Source organism: Sapajus apella, unplaced genomic scaffold (assembly GCF_009761245.1).
Source record: "Sapajus apella isolate SASKATOON/1434 unplaced genomic scaffold, GSC_monkey_1.0 scaffold83, whole genome shotgun sequence".
NCBI lineage: Eukaryota > Metazoa > Chordata > Mammalia > Primates > Cebidae > Sapajus > Sapajus apella.
This window is the reverse complement of record NW_022437023.1, coordinates 8,274,382-8,283,390: the sequence shown is the minus strand read 5'-3', so window position 1 is coordinate 8,283,390 and position 9,009 is coordinate 8,274,382. Positions and strand designations below refer to the sequence as shown.

The 9,009-nt window shown below is 45.6% G+C and overlaps 1 long non-coding RNA gene across 3 annotated transcripts in view; it reads left to right on the top strand.

The window, feature by feature from the left end:
• The first annotated feature begins 926 nt into the window (after nucleotides 1-926).
• Nucleotides 927-9,009, top strand: part of LOC116533736 — a 54,658-nt gene continuing 46,575 nt past the window's right edge. Inside the window, exons 1-5 of one of the 3 annotated variants that reach the window (XR_004261417.1) lie at nucleotides 927-993; nucleotides 2,017-2,130; nucleotides 6,768-6,825; nucleotides 7,305-7,391; nucleotides 7,798-8,050. This is a non-coding gene — a long non-coding RNA (uncharacterized LOC116533736). Of the gene's footprint in view, nucleotides 994-2,016; nucleotides 2,131-6,767; nucleotides 6,826-7,273; nucleotides 7,392-7,797; nucleotides 8,442-9,009 lie in introns of those variants that run through there. The other 2 variants (XR_004261418.1, XR_004261419.1) reach the window with 2 other exon arrangements.

The window sequence follows — 9,009 nt, the reverse complement described above, 5'->3', positions numbered from 1 at the left end:
TTGCATGTGGACTATCAGAACCTCTCTAAAGGATGTTTTTCACTCATTCATTTATGGATTTGTTCAGAAAGTATTTTTGGAGACCCTCTAGATTCTAGTGTGATGCTAAATGTGGGGATAGAGGGGGAGTAGACATGATTCCTGCTCTTCAGCAGCTCCCCGACCTGTGGCATCTTCACCCATTCTTACTTGGTATATTCCAGAACTTTGGAGCAAAAGCCATTTGGAGGCCACCTAATTCTGTCCCCTCTCTTGAGACATAAGGCTGTGTGGGCAGACTGAGTCCCAGCACCCGGCATAGTGCTCAGGGAGGAGCACTCTAAATCCAGGTAGATCCAACTGCGCTTACCTGATCCCCACTCTTAAGAGATCTCTGTTTAGGTCTGATCAGCTTTCCTCTATCCCTCTTGCTGCAAACTCATCCCTTTTCCATGCGGAGGTGCCATGGAGGAGCGCTTTGCTCTCCCTGCCCTCCAACCTCCTTTGCCTTCCTGGCCTCACCGCAGCACACCAGCCCAGTCATCTCTGGTTTCTGCTCACTGAAAGGCCCTGAAGATGATCAGATGATAGGTTTCCAGGAGCCCAGAATCAGGATCTTCACAGGGCAAAGCTGCGCCACCCTCTGGGGTGTTGGGGGCTGGGGAAGGGTAAATCAAGAGCACACTGGGAATTGAAGCAATGGCATTAGGACCTGCTGGGCTTGCTTCGGGAGGTGGGGGCGGGGTGAGTCTGGGTGAAGTGGTCCCACCTGGGGTATAGCTGCCTTTAGCGTGGGTAGGGTCCTTTAGGACAGCTGAGTTAGAAAACAGGTAATAGTGACTCAGACGGTGGCTGACATACTGGGGAGCTTACCACTCTCTTTTGCGATAAGCCAGAGGCAGGTGGGCAGTCACCCCACACTGGGGGTGCTGCTCTGCCACTGTGAGCACAGGTGTTCCACTGCAGGCTGCATGAGGGCTGCTCCAGGGGTGGCCAATCTCCAGCTGGTGGGAGGTCAGGAAAGAGTAAAGAGTATTCTCCTTTTTCTTTTTTTAAAGATATGCCCTGGAGGTTGCTTCTGCACGCACTTTCACTCACATCCCATTGGCCAGAACTCAGTCACATTGCCGGGGCACCTTGGAAATGTAGTCTGTTTCAGGGAAGCTACGAGCTCTGCTGAAACTTGAGCGATGCTAAAAACAAGGAGAGAATGGGCACCGGGCGTCATGCAAGGTTCTCTCACAGGGATCGCCTCAATGCTGCCGAAGAGCCATGGCAGTTTTATTTCCCCCAAACACCTCAACAGCCCTTCGGTTCCCAAGGAATAGCAGGATTTGAGAGAAAAGCCCCCAGGGCAACCAGCTCAGAGGCAGGAAGGAGACTTTTTGAATTGGTTTGATGCAGACTTGTTAATGCTGCCTAAAAATGAGACTGGTGATGGGGTCCCTCAGAAGCCAGGCTGAGAGGCTCAGTCCACCAGGGCTGGTGCCTAGACCCATTGCCGCAGCAGCGGGGACTGAGCAGCATACAGTAGCGGCACCCACAGTGGGGCCCTCCAGGATTCTGGGGGTTTCGCACTGTCCTGATCCAGCAGTTACATCTGAAACCCTCCTATGTCCTCTTAGGGTGCCCTTTTGAATTCTATTTCCAAAGGAAATGATGGCTCCTTTGTGAAAGCTCCTGTGCGTGCTGGCTGAGGGCTTTCTCTGGTTACTGGAGCACACGTGTGCCCTCCCGCAGGACAGAAATGGCAGGGAATTACCCTGAGGAGTAGCTCCCAAACAGTAATAAATAGCCAACTCTGAAATGTGTTCTGCACAGTCTCTGAGACATTCCCAGTGGGATTGAGCCCCAGTTACCCACAGCAGTAATCTGCCCCCCGTATTGGCTTCCTTTTCTTTATTTTCTTTCTTCCCTATAGGTACTTTTTGGGGTGACCTCCCAAATCAACTGTCCTGACATCATTGTCTCTGACTCTGCTGCTGGGGAACTCAGACCAAGAAACCTGGGTTGATTGGTTCTCTTTGCTCTTTCCAGAGAGAAGATCCTACAGCCAAGAGGAGGACTTCAAACTGGGAAGGAGCAGGAAGCTGTGTCTTACTGTCACTATTGTCCCAGCACCCGGCATAGTGCCACACACAGGACAGATGGGTAAGCGCCCAGAAATTACTTCATTAGATTGAGTTAATTAAGTAAAGTGTATTCTCTCATCAGCTTGCTGTGTGATTTGGGGCAAGTCACTTTACCTCTCTGAGCCACACTTTCATCATCTACAAATACATCACCTACATAGAAGATGAAATGAGATAACAGATGTGAATGGGCTTTGTGATTCTAACACCCTGTGAATCTTAAGGGGTGAAAGAAAGCTGCCTCTTATTCTTGTTGCTGCTTTTCAGAATGCCCAGATGGGATCATTTAATGGCTAAAAGGCAGCACCAATTTTCTCATTGAAATTCTTTTATTTGAGAAAGTGGATAATCTTAGTGGAAGGAACATACATTATATTTTCTGTAAGATTCATTAAAGTTGTTTTCATTTTGAATTACACACGCAGTTTCGGAATATTTGTTCTGAATTGGTCTTGCGCCCAAAAAAAGAGGAAGGCTGCTCCTCACCAATTTTCTCATTTGATAGCTGAGGAAATGGACCAGAGAGGACTGTGTCCCTAGGGCTACAGGCTAGTTAGGAATATTCATTCATTCTGCAGATACTACATGGGTGCAGTTATGGCCAACACTGTGCTGGGGGTGGATGTGCCTTGGTGAGCCCAAATGATCACAGTCCGGCCACCATGGAGCTGCCAGTCTCATGGAGGCTGTGACTCTAAACAAGACAGTCACACAGGAAGCCAGTATAGGGAGCAGGTTACTGTTGTGGGTAATTGGGGCTCAATCCCACTGAGCTGAGCAGCAAGTACTATGACAGAAAGAAACATGTTTCTTCAGGAACTAAAGCAATGGACCTAAGCTTGTGGTGGTGGGGAACGGAGAGAGAAGGTACCCAGAGAAAGACTATTTGAACCAAAGTCTGAAGTCTGAAGCATTATCTGGGAGAAAAAGGAAGGGAGAGCCTCCCAGAGGAGATAGGCTATGCAAAGATCCTGTGGCCTGAGGTGGTACATACATGGTGGGTTTGAGGAAGTGAGGCACGTCCTTGTGGCCGGAATATGGAGCGCCAGGTGTGGGCTGGTGAGAAATGAGGCTGCAGAGGTGGGCAGGAGAGTCCACATTGGGTCCTTGGAGGGCACGTGTGCCAAGCCAACTGTGGAATCCAAGTTTTATTCATTTTTTTCTGCCCAAAATTGTCTATAAAAATTTTAAAATACAGAAAAGTTGCACTGTGAACGCTCATATACCTACCACTTGGATTCTACAATTTGCATTTTGTTTTCTTTGCTTTATCGTGTATCTGCCCATCAATGCAACCCTTATTTATCTATGAATCCATCTAATTTTCGGTGTTCTTCAAAGTAAGTTAGGACATCCATGCAATTCGGCCCTAAACACTTCGGCGTGCATATCGTATCATTGGTAAAAGCATACTGCTGTGAAGCCCAGATCCTTATCAAGATACCAAATATGCCGTCACTCCAGAAAGCTCCTTTGTGTCCCTTCTCAGTTAATTCCTGCCTTCAGCTTTCAGGCAACCACTGTTCTGATTTTCTGCACCATAAATTAAATTTGCTTATCCTAGAACTTCATATAAATGGAATGATTTATTATATTCCTTTTTGAGCAATGCTTCTTTAACTCAACCTAATGTTTTAGAGATTAATTCATATTGCATGTATCAAGAGTTCCTTCCTTTTTCTTGTAGAATAGTATCCCTTGTATGTATGTGTTACAATTTGGTCATCCATCCTACTGTTGATAAATATTTGGGTTGTTTCCAGTTTTGGGTGATTAAAAAAAACAGTGCTAAGAACATTTTTGTACAAGTCTTTCTGAGGAGGTGTGTTTTCATTTCTCTTGGGTAAATACCCAGGAATGGAATCATCGGGTCTTGAGGCTGATGTATATTTGGTTTTATAAGCAACTTGCAGACTTTTTTCCAAAGTGGCAGTATCATTTTGTCTTCTCGTGAACAGTGTAGAATTTCGGTTGTTCCACATACTCATCAGTACTTTCTGTTGTCAGCCTTTTACATTTTTGAATTGGTAAGTGTATAACGGTAGTTCACCATCATTTCAATTTGCATTTCTCTGGTGGTTGGCTGATGTTGACAACTTTTTCCATGGGCCATTTGCATTGGCTTTTGGTGAACTGTCTGTTAAAATCTTTTGTGTACTTTTAAAAAGGAGAATTGTTTATCTCCTTATTATTGAGTTTCAGGGGTGTGTGTGTGTGTGTGTGTGTGTGTGTGTGTGTGTCCCGCATATGAGTCATTTGTCAGATATATAATTATTTTATCCAACAAATGTTAATTGAACAATTGCTAATGCCAGCAATGTGCTTAACTAGACAACCAGGGGTCTACCTGTGAAAAGCCACAGTCTAGGTCTCCTGACTAGCAAACCCAAAGCTCTTCCTACTAAACTCACCTTCTTCCGAAGAAAAAAGCTTTAGATTCCATGTTTCTTTAGGATCTTTGAGCTAGTAGGAAGGGCCTCAAAGGAGGCATCAGATGACTTATTTTTGAAACTCAGCTCAGCCACTTACTTGCTGTGTGACTGGGGGCAAGTCACCTAACTTCTCTGAGCTTTTATTTACTCATCTAAAAAAAGAGAAGGGGAAAAATATGACCTGCCTCACAGATTTACTGCGAAGACTAAATGAGGCAAAAACACCGGGTGTACAGTAGGTCCTAAGCCAATGTCAGTTTTCTTTCTTTTTCTTCCCCTGGGATAAGAGACTGTGCAAAGCCTGAGGTAATTTCAGCAAGGCTTGACCTGTCTTTGCAGGGTTCTAATAGAGAAAAACTATGTAGTTTAAAAATTAGATGTTATGACGGTGCTAACAAAGTAGTGAGTACTCATTCTCTCCAGGGTTGTGCTCGAAGGCCCCTGCTTTCCAGAACTGATGAGATTTCCTGGGTTTGCTAATGGAGTATGTTTTTAATGGGCTTCCTGATCTCTCTCTATCAGCAAAGAGCTGAGAGAGGAGCACACTGGCCTGGGAGGGAGAGGGCCTGGGTTCCTGGTCTGTCTCTGTCTTAACCAACCATGTGCTCCAGGCAGGATTCTCTCATTCCGCTTGTGCATACCCTTTGGAGTAAAATCAAGGAGTGGGGTAAAGCAATTTCTAAGGTCTCTTCCGGTTCAACTATTCTGTGCTTACAGATTTCTTGGGTCCCTGATGAATGCTGGACCACAGCTGGGAGACACATTTTCAAGCAGAATTGGCTGTTAGATCAGCAAGCGTTTATTAAGCACTTTTATATGATCTTATGTTTTGAGAGTTGGGGTGGGAGGACAGACGCCCAAAGGAACTATTAGATGCTGTATCACAACTCAAAGAGTCTCAATCAGACCTAAATTTAAAAATAACTGATAGGAAAGATGTTAATGTCCTTAAAAAAAAAAAAAAAACAAAGACAAAATAACGGCATACCCAGTGACTCAGACTCCTCTGTGTTCTATTTTCCTTTAACCAACTTCTTGACAGTCAATGAACGATTCTCTTTATTTCCCCAGTTGATGGAATTGGGGACTGTCTCACTACTCCCTTTATTTTTGCCTAAGTAGAAAACATATATTTGTTGGCTGTAAGGGTTTTGGATAGTTTTGTTGCTGTTGTTGTTTTTAGATTATATATCGGTGAGATGAAAGCCATATCTCTTCTCTAATTTACTAATTTGGTAAAATCAAAGCTTCATGGGAGGGATTGGTGTAAATCATGGTTGAACAGGGAGGCAGCTCATGGGAATAACAGCAGTCAGGCTGGCAGTGCTTGGAGGGGCTTCCTCAGGGCCCCAGCCTAGGGCTCCCCTGGAATCCACAGCCAAGCTAGGCCAGCCCCAGGAGGCAGCATTGCTGTGCTTCAGAGCAACCAGCTACCTGTGTCACTTTCTAGGTGGACACATTACTCTGGGATTCGGTTTCCTCACCTGTGTAATGCCAACCCTCCCAGATTGTTTGAGGAGTCCATGGGGTGGTGGGTATGAAGCACTCAGTACAGTGCCTGGTGTATCACAGGCTCCACATCCATGTTACCTGTCGCAATTATCGGTATGAAGGAAATGGTGTTGGAGGCCCCTTACCTTCTAGTGACTTGGATGTAAGGGACCCCTTGGGCAGACACACAGGAGTCAGCCCCTGAATCCTTTCAGTTCTTCTCCCTCTGGGATATGTCTCCTCTGGATTTTCCGCAAGGCTTAATCCTCAAGCGACAATTTTCCCAACATTTTTTTTTTCTTTCTGAAGCTCTTGGTCTCCATTTATATGTAAATTGGATGTCTGACCTCCTGAAGCCACAGAGTTTGTTGAATCTGGCTTTCACATTTCAAGGGATGTAAAAGAAATACCACAGCAGAGAGGGGTGCAATTTTCAACCCAGAATAAATCTTCCTCTTTCGGGGCCCCTGACATTCTCCCGCTAGTAGGCCCTAGGACTAGGAATGGCGAATTTCCTATTAAAAGGGTCTCCCCAAAGCTATTCCCCAAGGGGCTCATTTAACAGGGCCTCTGTCCTAGCCCATCAACACCTCTCAAGGGCTGACACTTTCTACCTCTTGAAGCTTTTTCATATCTGCAGCAAAGGCTTCCAGGCATCAGGGCTCAGAGTAAAGGCCTACTTAATTGCCCTTTCCCGTAACACCCCGTAACACCTCCATCTCCCCTCCTCCAGGTCCTGAAGTCTCCCAGGCCAGTGCTGTCCTGAACTGGAGGAGGCAGTAGAGGGGGAAGTAAGTCCTAATAATAAATACTACTGTATAACAGCATATTGGATGCCAGTCCCCTTTGGCTAACCAAATACTTTCCCTCCATGATCTCATTTCAATCTCAAGAACCCTGGGAGCAGATACATTAATCACTCAACCTAAATCAGGATGCTGAAGCTCAGAAAGGTCTGCCAGTTTGCCAGAGACATGCACTTTGCTAATGGTAGATGTGGAATAGGAGTCAGGGGTTCTGACCCCCGAGAGCAGCATGCCAGCCTCTGCTGTAGGTGTGACCCTCATGGGACGGATGAAACCAGGATTTGGCCTTGGGCCTGTCTGACTCCTCAGCCCTGCTCATGCTGCTTAGGAGAGACTCACTATAGGTATCATACAATGCATTTTCAAATAAATAAGATGCAGTGAAACTTAGAAAACATCAAAACCTTGTCAGATGCAATTTAATGTCTCTTAGAGATTCAAGGAAGCATATTGTACTCATTCAGGAATTCAGGACTATGGCTGCTGTGTTGATTGCACTGAAGATGGGCTGAGCTAGTCAACTGCTAAGGCTTACAGCGAAGGAGAACCAGGTAATGAAAGGTTTTCCGCACTGTCTTGGTTTATCTTCTTGTGAAAATGATGATTGGATTTTAGAGTCAGGGATGGGTGAAGCTCATAGAGAACTGTTTAGATGTGAAGACAGTTTGATCCCACTCACCAGATAGGCTATAATAATTAATAATAGTAGGTACCACTGAATTTCTGTGCTAAGCAGTTTCTAGACACACACATATATATTTAACATAGTATCTCATTCAAAGTTTGTCAACCTATGAGGTGAATATTTTCCCAGATTGACAGATGAAGACATGGCCACCCAGAGATGTTAAGAAAGCGGCTCGATGTCACATAGCTGGGAATTAGAGGGTTTGAACCTGGGTATTCTGGCTCTAGAATATGTGTTTTAATAATGTTCTATCTTCTGTAACTATTTAGTGAGCCCCTGATGAGTACCTAGCATGATGCTGGGAATATTAAAGTGTTAACCCCCAGACCCCTGCATGTCTTCTTCCTGAACATGAATCATATGGAGGTTGGTCCATGGTTTCTTCCATAAGATCATGTGTGTTCCATGGGGCAGGATTCCACCCAGCTTGCCCAGCTCTACATTCAGCTGTTGGTAGAGGCTCTGGCACTCAGCATCAACTGACATTGAGACACTTCAGCTCATTCCACCACAACCAGCCAGGTGAGCTCCAAGCCCAATGGCTAGAGCTGCAAGAGGGCCTGGGGTTGGAAAACGTGTATGGGGAGAGTGGAAACTCCAGGGAAAAGAAAGGGCTTCTATAGCCTAAGGCCCTTCTGTTATAACTAAGTAAGGCCCTGGGTCATCTCTAACAGCATCCGTTTGTCAGAAATGCAGACCCAGACCCATCTCAGCCTTGCTAATCTGAACATGCATTTTAACAAGATCCCCAAGTAATTTGTGTGCACATGGAAATATGAGAAGACTGGTGCTATGGCCTCAATGTTTGTGTCCCACACCCCAAATTCATGTGTTCAAATGCTATCCCCCAAGGTGATGGTGAGGTCTTTGGGAAGCATTAGGTCATGGAGGTAGAGCTCTTATGAACGGGATCAGTCCTTTTTTTTTTTTTTTTTTTGACAGAGTCTCACTCTGTCACCCAGGCTGGAGTGCAGTGGCATGATCTCGGCTCACTGCAACCTCCATCTCCTGGGTTCAAGCAATTCTCCTACCTCAGCTTCCTGAGTAGCTGGGATTACAGGCACCCACCGCCATGCCCAGCTAATTTGTGCATTTTTTAGTAGAGACAGTGTTCCACCACATTGACCAGGCTGGTCTCGAACTCCTAACAACAGGTGATTCACCTGCCTCAGCCTCCCACAGTCTTGGGATTACAGGAGTGAGCCACCATGCCTGGCTGGTAAGTGCTCTTATAAAAGAGACCCCAGAGAACTCCCTCGCCTCTTCTACCATGTAAGGGCACAGCCAAAAGGCACTGTCTATGAACCAAGCAGCAAACCCTCACCAGACACCAAATCTGCCAGCTCCTTGCTCTTGGACTTCCCAGCCTCCAGAACTGTAAGAAATGAATTTGTTGTTGTTTATTAATCACCCAGCCTAAGGTATTTTGTCATAGTAGCTTGAATAGACTAAGATGACTGGTATCAGGAGCTGTCATCAGA